The sequence below is a fragment of the Sinohyriopsis cumingii genome, chromosome 5 (genome assembly GCF_028554795.1).
Source record: "Sinohyriopsis cumingii isolate HCF-2022 chromosome 5, ASM2855479v2, whole genome shotgun sequence".
In the NCBI taxonomy this organism is placed as follows: Eukaryota; Metazoa; Mollusca; class Bivalvia; order Unionida; family Unionidae; genus Sinohyriopsis; species Sinohyriopsis cumingii.
This window is the reverse complement of record NC_142965.1, coordinates 44153016-44170935: the sequence shown is the minus strand read 5'-3', so window position 1 is coordinate 44170935 and position 17920 is coordinate 44153016. Positions and strand designations below refer to the sequence as shown.

The window sequence follows — 17920 nt, the reverse complement described above, 5'->3', positions numbered from 1 at the left end:
GCATTTCGATCCACAATGCTTGTGTTGCTCTCGATTATTATAACCATGGTCACATTTCTCACAGTAATAACCGTATCCCAGGAATCCGGTGATACTGGTAATGGTATCGAAATGGTCATCGTGATGATAAACATGAATGTATTTTCCGTCCTTAAAATCTTGCCCTCGAAACAACAGAGACCCGCGCACTTCTTGAGGGTGCTCTTTCAAAGTGTATCGTGGAGCTAGGGCATCTTGCAATTTTTGCATCTCAGGAATGCCACAGGGTGTGTCTTTGGACATGCCAGCTTTTCGTAACAGGAGTTCTGCTTCACTTCGTTGTTTGGCTCGGTCCGATTGTCGAATGTTCTCCCAGTCTCTTTTCCATTCTACCGTGTCGTTCTTGTTGGCATAGGTTCGTCCCACCACGATGGCACGGGCTAAACACATCTGGTCATGAGGATTGTGAATTTGGACAAGGCTACGCTTAATGCTGCGAAGGTCGTTCACCAATAACATCTTTTTGCGTCCGGTCCCTTGAGGAGGAGAGACGTGGGTCATGTCCAATGTGGCTTTTCCATCGGTGATGTCAAACTGGTCATTAGATTGTTGCACGTGTTGAATCTTGTCCATGACTTTGGAAGCGGTCAATTCTGCAGGGGTGCTAAACTCGATCCAAACAGGGGATTTCAAACCGTCGTGTTGTATGGAAAGTCTCAAGCGATCGTCTTCTTTGGGTTGACATTGTCGCTTGAGTGCAGTGAGCAGAGAATCCCACACTCCGGTGATGAACCCTTCTGCTTTCTCTAACGGTACTTCGGACTTGAAATCTTTAAACTTCACCGTGTATTTGTAAGCCGTGGTTCTAAATTTTCTAGAGGAGCGCTTTTCCGTCTCTCGAATGGAATAGTACTTTTCAGGGTTGACAAAGGGTGGTGGACTTGGTTTAGAGGGTTCGGATTCTGGTTCACTCATGTCCTCTTCAAAATCACTGGCATGAATTTGTGCCAATATTTCAGCCCTGGTACGAGGCGATAGATCACGTTTCTGCCTCTTACTTTCTTCTTCTTTCTTCTCGAATGAATGGGATCGTTTCATCTTGAAAGCAAAAAGTCAAATGACTCAAGTTCAAACACCATGAACTACTTTATAGTCATAGCAGACCAGCGTATATAAAAGGGTGTGTGTCTTGTCCTTTCACTATTCATTTCACTCTCAAGCCGAGCACAACGATGGAAGAGACTAACCAGATGGAACGTTTCGTCAGAGCTTTGCGAGGGGTCGTTAGAAAATTCTCTTCAGACCAGCCTACGGACTACTCTCCTTCCTTTCGAGATAAAAGTCAAGATACTTGCTATATCTGTCAGAAGAAAGGGCATTGGTCTTCAGAGTGTCCAGACCGTCAAAAAACAGGAGCTAAAAAAGACAAAAGTAAAGATACCTGTTATTATTGTAAAGAAAAAGGACATTGGTCTCCAGATTGCCCAAAAAAGAAACAAGAGGAGTCAGAAGAAAAGAAGGATTCTTCAGAGGAAGAGAGGGATTCTTCTGAGGAAGAAAGAAGACAGGTGAAGAAAAAGAGACAGGAGAAAAAAAGAAGGGAAGAAAGCGAGGAGGAAGAAGAGGAAAAGAGTGTGACGGTGAAGAAATTCAAAAAACAGAGAGACTAAACAAGGAGAAAAGAAGAAATCAATGAACTTTTTATTAAAGTGTTGTGTTGTGAATTGTGAATTGGATTGTAAAAAATGGAGAAAAGAATAAATGAATGATATAAGGTAAGAGTCTTTGAGTTTTGATTTTAAAATAAGAAGCTACACTCACGCACTCATACACAGACACGTACTATAAGGGTAAAATGGGTGGGGTTTATTTTTGAGTTATTGGCAAATTGAAATTGTATTTCTTTTCGAGAAATGTGGGTGGCCCTGAAAAGGGCCTTTTTTCTTTATGGTGCAGGGGTGAGTTTAAGCAATCAATTTTAACTGCCTTAAGCCTTTGCCACGGCCAAGGCCTACTTCTGGACTGCGTAATGATGATAATGATTGGGTTGAAATCACTAAGGGTGGTACGGTAGGCTTAGTCACAGGGTTGACGTGTTTAGCTCGGGAAGGTCGTATTCTCTTCGGTCGTGATAAAGAAGTCTGATACATTTGTTTCAGACTTCTTAACTCCGCTAAAATGTCCAACAGTACCGTGACCGTTTGATTTTCACCCTCTTGTTTCTTTGCTGCTACTTCTTCTTGCTGTTGTTTTTGTCTTACCTCTTCTTCTTGTTGCTGTTGCTGTAAGAGAAAAGCCTGTTCCGCTTCCTTTTGTCGTTGTATAAATTTCTCCAATTCTTCTTTCTGTCTCTGTCTAAAATTCTCCACTTGCGGTAATGAAGAAGGTAACGAAGGTTCCGGAACAAATTCTTGCGAGGAGAGAAAATCGACAAAATCCCAATTCACCTCTTCTGAAAGTAAGTCCGGGTTCCCTTGGGCGGTCTCCCCTGCTGGTGCACCCCATTGGATCGTTTTCTGAGTTTCCGTCATGTTGAATCACTGTCGCATAGATTGACTGCACACAAGCGCTAGCGAATCTATATAGACTACGTGACGTCACAGACTGCTCTCTTCGGATTGGATGCGGGCTGACTGAATTCTGTAACGCGTGTTCGGATTGGTGAATGAACTCAATCCGTTTCAATCCTTTCTGTCCCTATAAATAAACGCAGTTCACTGCATTGATTCACCTATTGTAGGAGCCTCAACATGTGGACCGACGTTGAATCTTCAACCCTTGTGTCAACAATGATGTTCAGGACGGACATGCTCATGTATGTCCGATCCAAGTGGACCGTTGTCCACAGGACCAGCAGCAGCCTGTGGATAAGAAGAGTCTATATAGAGAGACAAGGTTGCCTCAAGAGGACTCTGATGTATGGCCCTGCTGTAAGACGAAGTTTGAGGACAAGAAGATGTCGCAAATGCCCTTTATGTTAAGGGTATATTAACATAAACCAAAGGCCCTTTTCAGGGCCAGCCATATTTCTCGAAAAGAGATAGTCTTTGAATTGCCTACCCCTTTTTTTATTTTATTTTTTATTTTATTTTTTTATTTTATTTTTTTATTTTTTTAAAAAAAAATAGAGACCCTCCCTGTTTCAATTTTACATAGACCCTATACAGTCCCAAGGGTTTATGTCCATGTTAAATTTACATAGACCCTATATTGTCCCAGGGTTTTTGGCCATGTTAATTCCCATAGACCCTATATGTTCCCACGATTTTTCTCCATGTTAAATTTACATAGACCCTATATGTTCCCAAGGGTGTTTGTAATGATAAATCCCATAGACCCTATAAGATCCCCATTAACTACTAATGAGTTATAGAAACTTATCTGCTAAAGCGTTGCATTTTGTTTAAGAAAGAGTAATTGTTAGGAACGATATATTACGCATTATGTGTTTTCACTTTCATAAATGCAAAAGCTGTAATTTGATTGGTGAACTGAAGGTAAATAGTCTCAGTTTTAATCAGATGGGGACTACGCGTATCATACAATACATTACACTGTTCAGTGTAAAAGAACACCAGTTCCATCTGATAATACATTTTGACAAGTGTTATTATTAATTAATTGAAAAGTATTGTTAGATTGAGTGCTCAAATTTCCTACGGAAATATCTTCGTTAATTTGTCTGCTTGGTACACATGTTAATTCATTTCGTGGTGACCTTTTTGTTCAAGGTTATAACTGAATCTATCATTGTGTACATTTTTTTCAGTTGAAATGATATATGTACAAGACAGAATTTACACCAACACAACACAGAATTCATGAGATAGATATAGTACATGGACACGTGTGAACAATACAGAATTAACACTGGTACAATACAGAATTGACACATGTACAACACACTGACACTTACACAAAACATAATGGAGATTGTTACAATATTGGACACATATGAACAATACAGAATTGACACAGGTACAATACAAAATTGACACAGGTACAACATACTGACACTTACACAAAACAGAATCGAAACAGGTACATTGCATATTTTTTTACATTTGGACATTCTTGGATTTTTTGGTTGTTTTGATTATGCTTGAACGGCATCATTAGTCAGATCAAATGCCCTACCCTTCGTTATGAAAATAAGGCATGATGGTAGACAGGCTACAGCCGATGAGGACACGTCGCTGACATGAAATCAAGAGGAAAATAATAAAGTTTCTAAGAAAAAAATAGAAAAATGTTTCTTTGATTCTAAGAATTAGGTTCTTTTATTGTAGCGAGGAATGTTTTAAAACACAGAAATAAAACAAAGTGAAAAAGCCACACTAGTTTTTTGCTTTATCTCATGAAGTTTCTGTTAGGACAAGCTTGATTGGCCCGACTAGAAAAACCCGCCCCATGCGCATGAGTCATAGATTACCTTAAGCTGCCCTAGACAATCATGGTCGAGGTGTACCAGATGCTGTATCAAACCAAATAATGATAACAATGAAAAGCTACTGATTGCATTGGAGATATGCCGAGAAAATTTGCACGGAGAAAGGGGAAATATATTTGCATTGGAACAATATCGAACACCTGTCTAACACGAGCTATTATCAGGAGGAGGGGGAGAGTGTATAAGAAAAAGATATTGCTAAAGCAGTATTTCTGGTCTTATTGGTCAAATAATGATCACATAAAATATAAATTTATCATATTAGATCGACAAGTAATTTCTGTTTTTCGTGAGGAGAAGTGGATGGGTGAGAGGACAGGCTACACAAACGATGTAGCAATGTTTCCAAGTGTGGCAGTATTGTCTGTATTTACTATTCAACAATTAACAACAAAGTGCTCAACAAACATAAAAATGAAAAGATTACATTTTTTTATTTAAAAAAAACCAAACATGTATACTAGTTAGCCAATTATTATTTCAATGAATGATTTTACAAATGGACATACGAACACTTTACAAATTTACAGCGGACAGAGAGAAGAGATATTTAAATATGCAAGAGTCATAGCTCCATAAACAAAGCTCTGCTAAATTCACATTTCATGATATCTGACAGCAGACCATAAACATCCAATACTAACGAAGTAATTCAAAACATTTCCATCACTGTACTCCTCGCTTACCAGTACATTACACATGTAGAGATAAGCAAGGTTGCATCATATCATATACCCTTATTTACTTGTACAATATGGGTCCCCGAGTGGCCGAGTGATCTAAAGCGCTCTTCGTTACGGATCACTGCCATCTCACCTCTGTCTGCGGCGGTTCGAGTCTAAGATTCAGCCATGTATGTATGTGGGTATGTGAGAAAGCTTGCCAATAGCTTCTCGTGGGTCGGTGGTTCTTTCCGGGGTTTTCTCTGGTTCTTCCTCCACCATTAATACTGGCCGCCATGTATAGCTATCATGTGCTGCAAAATGGCGTTAAACCCCACAACAACAACAACCTGTACAATATGAAATGCTGGACCCTGTCATTCCCTTACCATTAGGTAGCATGTTCCGCGATATGGTCTGACAGTAATTTGCGAACTTCCAGCAGAAATAGGTTTCTAATTGCTTTACTATATTTGTTCTCCCTTCTTTCTTTCTTTCTTTCTTTCTTTCCTTCCTTCCTTCCTTCCTTCCTTCCTTTCTGTATGTATGTATGTATGTATTTTATATTATAATGGTCAGTGTATTTTGACATTCCCGTCATTCACTCAGCGTTAGAGTGGCCGAGTGGTCTAAAGCCCTCTCCGTTACGGATCACTGCCATCTCACCTCTGTCTGGGTATGTGAGAAAGCTTTCCAGCAGATTCTCGTGGGTTGGTGGTTCTTTCTGGGGTTTTCCCGGGTTCTTCCGCCACCATTAATACTGGCCGCCATGCATAGCCTATCGTGTGCTGAAAAATGGCGTTAAACCCTACAACAACATACAACAACACTCAGCGAAAGCGGTATGTTTTCATTTTAACCGATAATTCGACAGCATTTTTTCCCGCAGGAAAGCTATGAATATTTACGAAACAAATGGATCTTGATTTCTGAAAAATGCAATGATAACAGGCTGCAATAATGGTCAATTATAAACCTAGACCTGCTGGGTGTGGTGGGGGAGGGACTGGAAATAACTATCATTGTATTATAAACCTGGACCTGTTGAGTGGGTTGGCTGAATATAAATCATTGGATTATACGGCAGCACCTGCTGCAAATACACACCATGTGGCTTATACACTGTAGAAAAAACATCTACGTTCATTCTGAAAGAAGTTAATACAAAAATAAATAGTGGAATTCTGAACTTTAATTTCAAGCTGAAGACGGGTCGTGACCACTCCACATGATCAAATGTCAACGTAATACTTTTCATTTTTTTTATATAAAGTAGGGCAATATGTGGAATATAGATGGGACTGATTTTCACCAAATATCGAACGAATTTTTTTTATACTGTTTTGCATGTCTTGTTTTCACGAGTATTGCTTGATTCAGTAAGCCACTAAGTTTCATATTTATCGTTTCTATTTTTTCACCTGTGAAAACTATATCCTTATATTTTCACCTGTGAAAATATAAGATTTCCCATTATGCCATCCGACGCTTGATTTTGTGTGTCTACAAAAGTAGTACCTGCAACAACAAAAAAAACAAAAACCGAGTACTTTTTGTGAGCTAGAACAAATGATTAGAAACTGTCTTAGATTACAGACATGGAAATTAATAATTAATAAAGAAATATGACCCGACGTCGTTCGCGCCTCTCTGAAGTTATTTTCCCCTACTTTCTTGACAAAAAAAAACCAAACAAAAAAGACACACACAAAAAACAACAAAAACAAAAACATTAACCAGTTATGGTGCATTGCTGAATAGCACTTGCTTTGTTTTCAGATAGGGTCAAATAGTTTACAAAATGACAAAAATACAATTTACTGCAACATATTATGTAAACCCAATCCAACCGCTTTCTAAAGTCACGTGTTTATGTGATCAGCCAGTGAAAGTGAGGACAATTTATGAAAAGTGGATGGGAGTGAGTGTGTTGTTCGGAAGAGTGAGTTTAATCTCGTAAACTTCGATCCTTGAGCAGGTTTGGTATGTAATACAAAGCAAATTTTCTTTTCCTACGTTATTACCCGATATATTTCATCCTTTGGTACCAAAACAAAACTGATATATTTTAACTTGTTTCTTCGCCACTCCTTCAACTAGCACGTTTTTGGTGTCACATGATGAAATATATCAATAACTAACGTAAGAAAAGACAATATCCAAATACTCATCCTCTTTCTCTCTCTCTCTCTCTCTCTCTCTCTATATATATATATATATATATATATATATATATATATATATATATATATAGAGTATGGTTTATTTTAAGTTATATTATGCTTTTCTGAGGACGTCACAGCTCAACCGCAATAAATGGCAAAAGTTATGAGTGTTGTGCAGAGCGGTGATAATTAAATTCTAAGTCGGAAAAGTTCACAATAATTCACAAGTCGATTATCAAAATGTCAAATAGGAAAGTACGTCACTAATGCAAACCATCTGAGAATCAGAGAATTTAACTGGTTTCCGTATATTTAAGCATATAAAATACATGTCCATAACGAGATTTTGTTATTATGCCTTCAAGGAAAGGATCAAAATGACCGGCCACGTGACTATATTACTTATTTCATGAAAGTTAATATACTATAATTTATAGCAAAATCAAATACAGGATTGCATTTGTCTTACGAGTTGACAATATTTTGTAAAAATGTGAGCTTGATTATCCAATGATTAGTCCCTTTGCATCTTCGCTAGCCAAGGTTCCGATAACCTTAGTCCTACAATGTAAGACACAGCACATGTTGATTTTGTTTTAGTGCTCTGTCTTACTATCCAAATAATGGCCTTGTATAGCGTGTTCCGATGTCGTTGACATCGGAATGAGTAATAATAATAATAATAATGAGGACTTTGTATAGCGCCTAATCTTTAGAAGCTCTAAGCGCTTTACAACATTAGACAACACCTATAAGATAAAAAAAAAAACATAGAATAATATGATTACACAAACACCATGAAATTAGAAAACAAAAAACATTAGTAGTCAAAGTTTCAGGAATATCTCACACATTTGGCAGCATATATCGACACTCTTTCACTAATTTATGTATAATTAATGTACTTACTGTTCTGTCTTTATCCTGGCGTAATAAAAATATGACACTTGCAAATGGACGCATTTTCATATTCCGTTGACGTACATTTGAATTTGTTGCAATGCGACGGTAGTCGAGGTATGCCAAAGTATGTTTAAGTAGGCTCATGTGGCGGATATGTTTCTTGGACGAAATGAAACGTTGATTTACAGTTCCAATAGGCATAATGTATTTTTATTCGTTTCTTTCAAAAATAATATTTCAACGTAACCCGATTTTGGCATTCCCGCCTTTCATCGCTTTCCAGTCAAATGAAATGTAGGCCAACGAAACTTGAAAACAGGTCCGTTTCCTTTGTGAGAATTTGAATTTATTTTAAAAGACGGCATCAGAGTAACTATAGTCTGACTAAAACATTATGACTTTACTTTGTAGAAAAGCCCCGTTATTTTAGTTGCCAGTTGTGTGAGATATTCCTGAAAATTTGATTTTCGTTACGATGTTAGCCGACATCAAAACAAACTACACCGCGCTGTTAGTTAGACTGTAAGACCCTGACGCCCAAAACATAAATATCAGCGTCAAGGTCTTACATGTAGGACTACGATAACCCTATTTACACCTTGGCGGATTGAACAGCTATATTGGAGCTTTGTCCTAGCAACATCTATTGGATTTCAGTAGCTGCCTCCCTTAGCATGTAATGCCAACTAACCAATAGCGTGATGCATTTTACATCGGCCGAAAATGGTGGTGGCAATTGATCTAAAAATGGTACTTTGTAAGTTTAACATCGACAGTATGACTTTGTACCAGAGGGAAGCTATTACAGGTCTATTTGAGTGAAAGGTATTTATGCAAACACGGACCGGTACTCTAAAAGTACTTATTTATCAGTCCATTCAAGCTGTGTGCTCCCCTTGTCTCGATCACGTAGGAACAGTGTTCAAATTTGAACAACTTAATTTTGATTGGATGCGGTCGCTTGCCGCCGCACCAATGAAGTTCACAGACCCGAAGCACAGAACTATCTGCTCGATATGCCAAGGTGTAGATAGGGTTATCGGAACCTTGGCTAGCGAAGATGGTCCCTTTGTGACTTGTTCGTTTCATTCAAAGTAATCTTCTGAGCTTTAGAACTTGAACTTCGATAAACATTTACTCCCTTTGATAATAAATATTCGATTTTGGATAATAACAAACTTCAAACAGGAATCGTATAATTTTTTCTTCACTTGGACAATATCACATCTTAGAGTCAATGATACATCGAGCCACCCACTAATAATGCGTTCGTTATTTTTATTTATTTAATGTTTAATGGTAGTACTAAATATTTAATATTACAGGTATGAAAATGTTCAGTGTCTTTTCTCTTTGAACATTCCATGCAGGTATGAAAATGTTCAGTGTCATTTCTCTTTGAACATTCCATGCAGGTATGAAAATGTTTAGTAGTTCTCTGAGCATTCCTTACTGAATGTACAAATTGGAGTTTGAAACCTCCCAGTGCAAATAAGTACACAAGGTATGAGAAAACCTGGAGAGCCAGAGTAAACTCAATTCCATTAGAAAAGTTCGATCTAAGTTTGTTGTACATTGATCTCGTAATTACCTAGTAATGGCACCCTCTTTCCATTTGCTTATTCCATTTAAACGTCTATGCAACACTGCTTGCTCTCAATGAAGATGAACGTAAAGATTCATTTGATGGCTTTTGCAGAAACTCCCTCGTTTATCATATCCGTCTGAAGAAAACAAAACATTCCGTGAAAGATGCTTTTTCACTAACAATGTTATAGTTTATCCGTTAGTGTCATTTTGTGGTTTGATAATTGACTTGTCAGCTAAGAGTGGAAACTGTCAATCAGCTATCAGGGAATATGTCTTAAGCAATGAGAGACACTGACATTTGTCAAAATACACTTACCATCAAAATTTCAAAGTGGAAAGGTCGCTGAAAGAGCGATGGTTATTGCAGTTAACTAAGAGTTAATGTGCGACCGAGATGCCGTGGAGCTTAAAATAAGTTGTAATATTCATAAACTTGTTCCCATGGACACATCTACATCTGGATATTCTCTCAACACCAATATTGAAAGTCAGACGTTGAATTTTGTTTGCTTGCTTAATATCAAGTTTCGAAATCTGAGGCTTCTATCATTGCTATATCTGAAGGTATCCAACCACTCGTATCCTGTCACTAGTACATTAAAAATACGAAGATACGGTTAGATTTCCATATATTTCACATAATTGACTACTAATTCCATGCAAATTTCAGACAATTTCTGTCCCAGAACAAGATATATAAGAACTATATTTCCATTGTGGATTTATAAATACGTGTAACAACGGTATTAGCACTGCATAATGCTACCGATAATAATAAGGCACACGTGTAATTTGCAGGTAACAATAGCAAACAACGAAAATTTAATCGAATCTGCCATAAACCTCAGCTCTATTAGACAACACCCATATCCAATGCTGCAAACTATTGTAGAAACAACTAGCAATAAAGCAGTCACAACTATGTAAAGGCCACCTTCATTTACAACCTTGAATCACAACTTTATATAGGTCACATTCAATCACACTATGTATAGGCCACTTTCAGTCACAACTCTATATAAATCACCTTCAATCACAAAATCTATATAGACCACCTGCAATCAAAACTCTGTAAAGGCCACCTTCAATTTCTATTTAGGCCACTTTCAGTCACAACTCTATATAGACCACCTGCAGTCAAAACTCTGTATAGGCCACTTTCAGTCACAACTCTATATAAGACACCTTCAATCACAACTCTATATAGACCACCTGCAATCAAAACTCTATATAGGCCACCTTCAGTCGCTTTTCAAAGGTGGATGCATGCGAAAAGGCTTGCTTGCAATCGAAGTAATAAAACTAATTGTTTCTTGCTGGAATCAATAAAGTGTAACACCAAAGTTTACAAAAAATATTATCATTGTACATGCTAGGCCGATAAATCAGCCCTTCACCTGTGATGATATTGATTTTCGGGCGATAGGCTGATATCACCTATTTATTAAAAGCTGCAATCATCTGCATCAAAATTTGGCTGCACACATCGATGTATATTGTATACACTTACCGGTATTTCTCGTGGCTGTGCAGCTACCGTCGGCTGAAGGGTTCTTTTGGTGACATGTAGATTATATTTCCTGAGCAAATCATGTGTTTGGTGACTCGTAAATCCACCTGGAATAGCACAACCATCTGTCCTGTGGCCATTTTGAATTTCGCGCTTGATATGGCTGCTACCAATTACCGGTGTCTAAAGTGTACACGGGTTTGTTCCGCAATTATTTGCATGCAGCAAAATTGCATATTTTAATGAACAGGTGACATCAGACCCACAATATCGACCAAGAGTATCAACATAGATTTGTGGGGTTGATTTATGGGGCTATGTACATGCCTATCCTTTTGTGCTTGTTCCATCGTCCTCCAAACTCGCTGTCTCACTGACAAACAGCTGAAGCGCCAATTGGGGCGCCAAACAGTTGATAAAAATTAAATTGCAGGAGAATCTTTGGCAGGGCCATCATTGTCGTCCCTGGCGCCATTTACCTTTAGTTCGCAACTGACTGACAAGTTGATCATGTTATTTCTTTGCACCCTGAATTTATAGCCGAGACATTCTCCCCAACATATTGTGTTGGTGACAACAGTCCTATCTGTGCCGCAAGAAACACGGTTTTAGAAACCATTCGACCACACCACTATTTGATACCGAGCCTATGAAACCTTTGCAACCAATCTGAAATATGATCTAAGAAATTGTCAACCAACTTTGATAAATCCAGACCTTAATGTACAACGTTGAACAGCAATTATTGTTTTGGCAGTCCTAGGTCGCCATGTTCCAATTAAATGAAAACGGGTTAGGAGAATATTGTAACCAGACTGGTTTCACTATGAAATAAGGGAAGCCATGAAACTCCATGATTTCTATGACAAACAGGGTGATATACAAAAATTCAGTTTATAAAAAAAATTCTCTCTAAAGCTGACAAGGTTCATTTATCAATATTAATTACAAATAAAATAACTACAACAAATATGAAAACATTTTCGTATATTTAATTTAACTTTAAATGCTGATGGTTTCCCTTCAGAATTGAAACCGTTAGTCACATTAATACAGAACCACCAAACAGCGCAAGCGAACAAAATACCTTTTCAACATCATTAGCTCCAACGCTTGGAAAACATTCTTTTATATCACAGGATTTTTCATGGACTTTTAAGATTTAAAAGTTACTTCCAATCTATCATTCCTGACCTCTTACATATTTGTTCAATATGTTAATAATATTTTAAAGAAACATGTTGCTCAAGCTACTACCTTTCATCTTTTCTTTTTTTAAAAAAGAAATAAATGCAATCATTTAGATAACTCACAATCAGGCTTCAGAGAAAAACATACATTCTAAACTGATATTGCAAAGTTGTTTGGTACGTGGCTACAGGGGCGGCGCGATGGATAGGGTGGGTGGGTGAAAGGGGGCACGGTCTGAGCCTCTTTTTTTGCAGCTGAAATTTTCATAGTATTTCACCTTCACTTTAGTGTAGCGGTGACAATTCTTCATAAAACTTATATTTGGAAGGGGGTTGGAGGTTGGCGACTAACAGAAACTGTTCTCTGTATCAAATTAAGGGCGCCACTTAAGAACATTGCTCACAAGCGCCTCGAGCCCGCTGCCACTGCGCGGCTAGCAGCTAGCTGTAGAAGCCGGACAAATAATCGGAGTAATTTATTTAGATTTTAGAAAAGCGATTGATTTACAAAATCATGAAATGTTGATGAAAAAAACTCAAGACATACAAAATCACTGATGATTCGATTGCTTGGCTTGACTCTTTCCAAACAGGAAGTCAACAGTGTGTTGCTATGGCCAACGATACACATATACCGGAGTACAACGCAGGATCATACGAAGTAGCATACCAGATAGCGAGAGGTTGACGATGTTCGGATCTTATACCTTTTGGTCAATGGTGAAATCAAAGACAATCCGAATGCTAACGACAATCCGAATGCTAACAATCAGAAGTCCATATTTAGCTGATCTGCACTCAAATTATTTAGTATATAACTTCACCTTGTATCAAGTATTTGTTTCAACTTTAAAATCATTATATCATTTCCCCAGCTGAATGCCAATATTAACCAAATTTATCTAAATCACAAGAAACTGACAAGCATGTTCTCTGTGGGGATATTGAAACAAACCCGGGACCTAACGAGGTTACTTAAATTTCTTTATTTCATTTAACTATTAGGAGCATCCCACAAAAACTTGATTACTTGGAAAGTATAGCTGAGGATTTTTCAACTTTATGCTTTAGTGAAACATATTTAAATTCTAGCATCCATATGGATTGTGTAATATTCAATGGGTTTAAAGAGCCATTTAGAAAAGATAGAAACTGTCATGGAGGCGACATCATGGTATGCGTTTCTGATGAGCTATTTTGCAAATGTCTTAAAGATTCGAACTTTGGCTGTCATGATATTGAACTGAAGTGGATTGAAATTACGTCACCATCGCATAAATTAGCCTTAGGGGTATGGTATAGATAAAAATTCTCCCCTATCAATTTCTGGGAACGTTTCGAAGCTTCAAACATCGTTAGCGACAAGTATAACCATATAATTATTAAAGGGCAAATAACACCGATTTACTTTTCCGTGTATTTCTGCAAAATTAGTTAATTTAATTGCAGTATATAGTATACAAAATACGATGACAAATCCTACACGAGTTACTTCTACTACCCATCCAGTCTTAATATGTAGTGTTACAGGCATTTTACAAACTGATGGAGAATTTAGTGACCATGATGCTCCTAATATAGCAATCAATCGTATCTTGCACATGCAAACGGCCTGTATGAGCCGTGTTTGAATTTACCGATTTATAACAAATTAAACACTCTGATAAGATCTATTGCTAACATCAAGAGATATTGATGTTGCAACTGATATATTCACAATAAAATTATTAGAATTCTCAGTTCTGTATATTCCGTATAAAACTGAAACAATTCGCCTAACCAGTAAACTGTGGTTTGATAACCCATTAAGAAAAATGATAACCTACCGTACCTAGTGAAATGACCCGTTTTATTAATCGAACCCTAGATATTATCCATACTAGACTGCGACATGATCATGTTCATTAAAAGCTGATCTTTACCTTGTTCATTTTCTTGACACCCCTTTTTTGTTCCAGCGGTGGGATCAAGACTACCATGCATTTCTTCATGCTCTGTCCCAAGTATAGTAGACAATGAGATGAGAAAATTACTCTCAGTGCCATATTCAACTGTTAGGTTAGATTTGCTGCTTTGAGAAAGGGCAATGAAAATTAAAAATATAGAATTTTCAATATGTATGCTAATATGCTAATATACAAACATATAACCCATACCTGACGATTTCGTTAACTTACTCAAGTCAGGATTATTCTCACTGTGCCCCCGTGCCTCTCTGTCTGTCTGTCTGAATATATATATATATATATATATATATATATATATATATATATATATATATATATATATATATATATATATATATAGCGTGTGTGTGTATGTTAGTGTGGGTGGGTGAGTGTCCTGTAGACATCTTGGATGTTCCATATATTTCTAGAGCGATCGGGTGCTTCCTTTTAGTCTTCTTTACGAATTTACTTGAAGGTCGATATTAAGATGTGTACATACGTGCGTACATGTGTATTATCCATATCAGACACTAGTAAGATGTTTTACCTGTTCATATACTTTGCTCTTTCTAGCTTTAATATTCAATTATTTGAGCACTATGTGAATTATAGATTGATTCTGAACCAAATGTATTAACCTCAGAATTATTATTATTATTATTATTATTATTATTATTATTATTATATGCAGACCTAAATGGTAGAATGATGCTTAAAGTATGACATACATGTATTTAACATAATTTCAACAAAAAAAATACTTGCGGCCGAGTGAACTTGCTCCAGAATTTAATTTTTGCGATGTGTCAATGTATTTTAATTTTCGGCAATCTCTCTCTCTCTCTCTCTCTCTCTCCCCAATTAACCTTAAACTTCTGCAAATATTTGGAGAAGATTTTCTCACTCATCACCCTATTCTATTTTTGTCGGTTGCGGCAATTGCTACCGTTGTGTTGCTTACACTGTTCCAGGGCCTCATGTATAATATTTCACCGGCACACGTTTGATGTGTACAGCAGCTGTTAAACCTTACAACTCAGTTCTCTGTACCTCTGCTTTTTCTGCGATATCTGTTTACTTATTTCTCTTGGTACGAACCCTTATAGATGGAAAAAACGTTGACCGTGCTTCCTTCTCGGATTTTTCCTAGAGGACGCAGGAGTCACTACGACCGTTTCGACCTCGAATAACAATTATGACACTTAACTTTTAACTGAAGACAGCATACAATCAACGTAAAGCACAACACCAACATAATAATAATAATAATAATAAATTGAGAATGAAATATTTCGTACATTTAACTTTTCTCTTTATAGCTTTTAATTGCACCTTTCAAATAGGCAGACAATACCAAAACATGGTCAACATCACATTTATGCTTTTAAACACACAAACACACACGCACGCTCACACAGAGGAAAAATAAAGTTTGCTTGATATTGACCTAGATATCAACAAGTACAAATATATCATCAAACGCTTAATTATCCTTGAGTGATAGAAATATCTTCCAAATTTCATATACTAGTCGAGCAATAGAATTTGTCAATTATACTTTGAATCAATTAGCTAAGGCTCATTAACATTACTAATGCTCTGAAACATTAATAATATATTTAGCACATAATGTTGTTTACATTAAAATGTGTGAATAAATTCGTTTCTGTATGCTTAAAAACGTGGGCACTCAAATAAAGGGATACCAGAATGTTTGGTCTGGGCTACGGTACTCAAATAAAGGGATACCAGAATGTTTGGTCTGGGCTAGGGCACTCAAATAAGGGGATACCAGAATGCTTGGCATGGACTAGGGCTCTCAAATATGGGGATACCAGAATGCTTGGTCTGGGACACGATACTCAAATAAATGGATACCGGAATGCTTGGTCTGGCCTACGGCACTCAAATAAGGGGATACCAGACTGCTTAGTCTGGGCTACGACACTCAAATAAAGGGATACCAGAATGTTTGGTCTGGACTACGGCACTTAAATAAGGGGATACCAGAATGCTTGGTCTGGGCTACAACATACTTCAGCCTGGGGCACATACCAGAATGTCTAGTCTGGGTTACCATATACTTCAGACCGGGGCTTGTACCTCATACTTCAGACTGGAGCACCAACCACATACTTCAGACTTAAACACCTACCACTTACTTTAGACCAGGACACGTACCACATACTTCAGACTGGGACACCTACCACATACTTCAGACGGGGACACCAGCAACATACTTCAGACTGGAGTACCTAACACATACTTGAGACTGCGGCACCTACCACATACTTCAGTCTGGAGCAACTACCACAAATGTCAGACTGGGACACCTACAACAAACTTCAGACTGGGGAGCCTACCACATAATTCAGCCTGGGGCACAATAAGTAATGACTGCTCTAAAACAATTGTCGAACCATTAGCAAATAAGGCTTTCAAACAAAATGTATTTTTCAATCTCATGACACTATAGCACAATATGTTAAGATTGTATCCAGGATATGAGTTGTCACACTCATCAATGCAGTAAAACAAAAGCAAGAAAACCGACAACGCCGATATAGTCAGATTACAAAGCATACTTTTGTTTAAATACACGTTTTATTCCTCATAACGCATCCGCATCTAAAGTAGCATAACTGTGCAATTAATTACGTCTGATTAAGCTCAGCTAAACTGTAACAAATCGGAACGCCAATCACCAGAGTACGGAATATAGGTCACCGTTATCTAGTTTTGTCTCAAGGATGCATTTTAGTTACTAATGCCATTTATATATCAAGTTTACTCACCTGTTAGCCATGCCCTTTTTAAAAAAAAAGAGCTGAGATGACCACAAATATTAAAAATTAGGTATACGCAAAACGGTTTGACAGACGAACATGATTAGAGATGAGAATCCAAAATTGCTAAGATCATTGATGCTTTGACAGTATAACATCTAACAATAAAGTTAAAATAAGTTTTGAACTTTAAACGCATTTATCACAGCTTTCAACTTTCCTTTCTCTCTGCCGTCTTCTCTCTCTCTCTCTCTCTCTCTCTCTCTCTCTCTCTCTCTCTTTTACAATGTATCCTCAAGTTTGGAATTTAAAGGAGAAAATAATAATGATTTTGCAATTTCAGATGTATAACACACGGCCAGCGTGGTAATTCTGTAGTTAAAACATTGGACTCGTACCATGAAGGGTGACGATCAGATCATCTAGGAGCGGTTACTGTGGTGTGTCCCTTGAACTAGTTCTTAACTCTACTAGCCTCCGCACGATACAACCTACACAGGTTTACTGCATAGTGAAAATGCCCAACACCACCCCCACCCCACCCACCCCCCAAGAAAACGTCGACAGAGGGTTATCATGTGTGCAAGAAATCATGAGTACAACAAACAACTTAGACCAAGAGCTGTCAGTGCATCGTGCTGGTACGCTGTTGGAAGTTGGACACGGTGCTACATAGATCATGGCGATACTACGTTCATGTGGTATTTTTTTCCCCCAAACATACTATTTTAATACT

At 37.6% G+C, this 17920-nt stretch overlaps 1 protein-coding gene across 2 annotated transcripts in view; it reads left to right on the top strand.

Moving 5' to 3' along the window:
* Positions 1 to 17920, top strand: part of LOC149799045 (ras-related and estrogen-regulated growth inhibitor-like) — a 62338-nt gene that overhangs the window by 30210 nt on the left and 14208 nt on the right. The gene's annotated exons all lie outside the window — the stretch shown is intronic.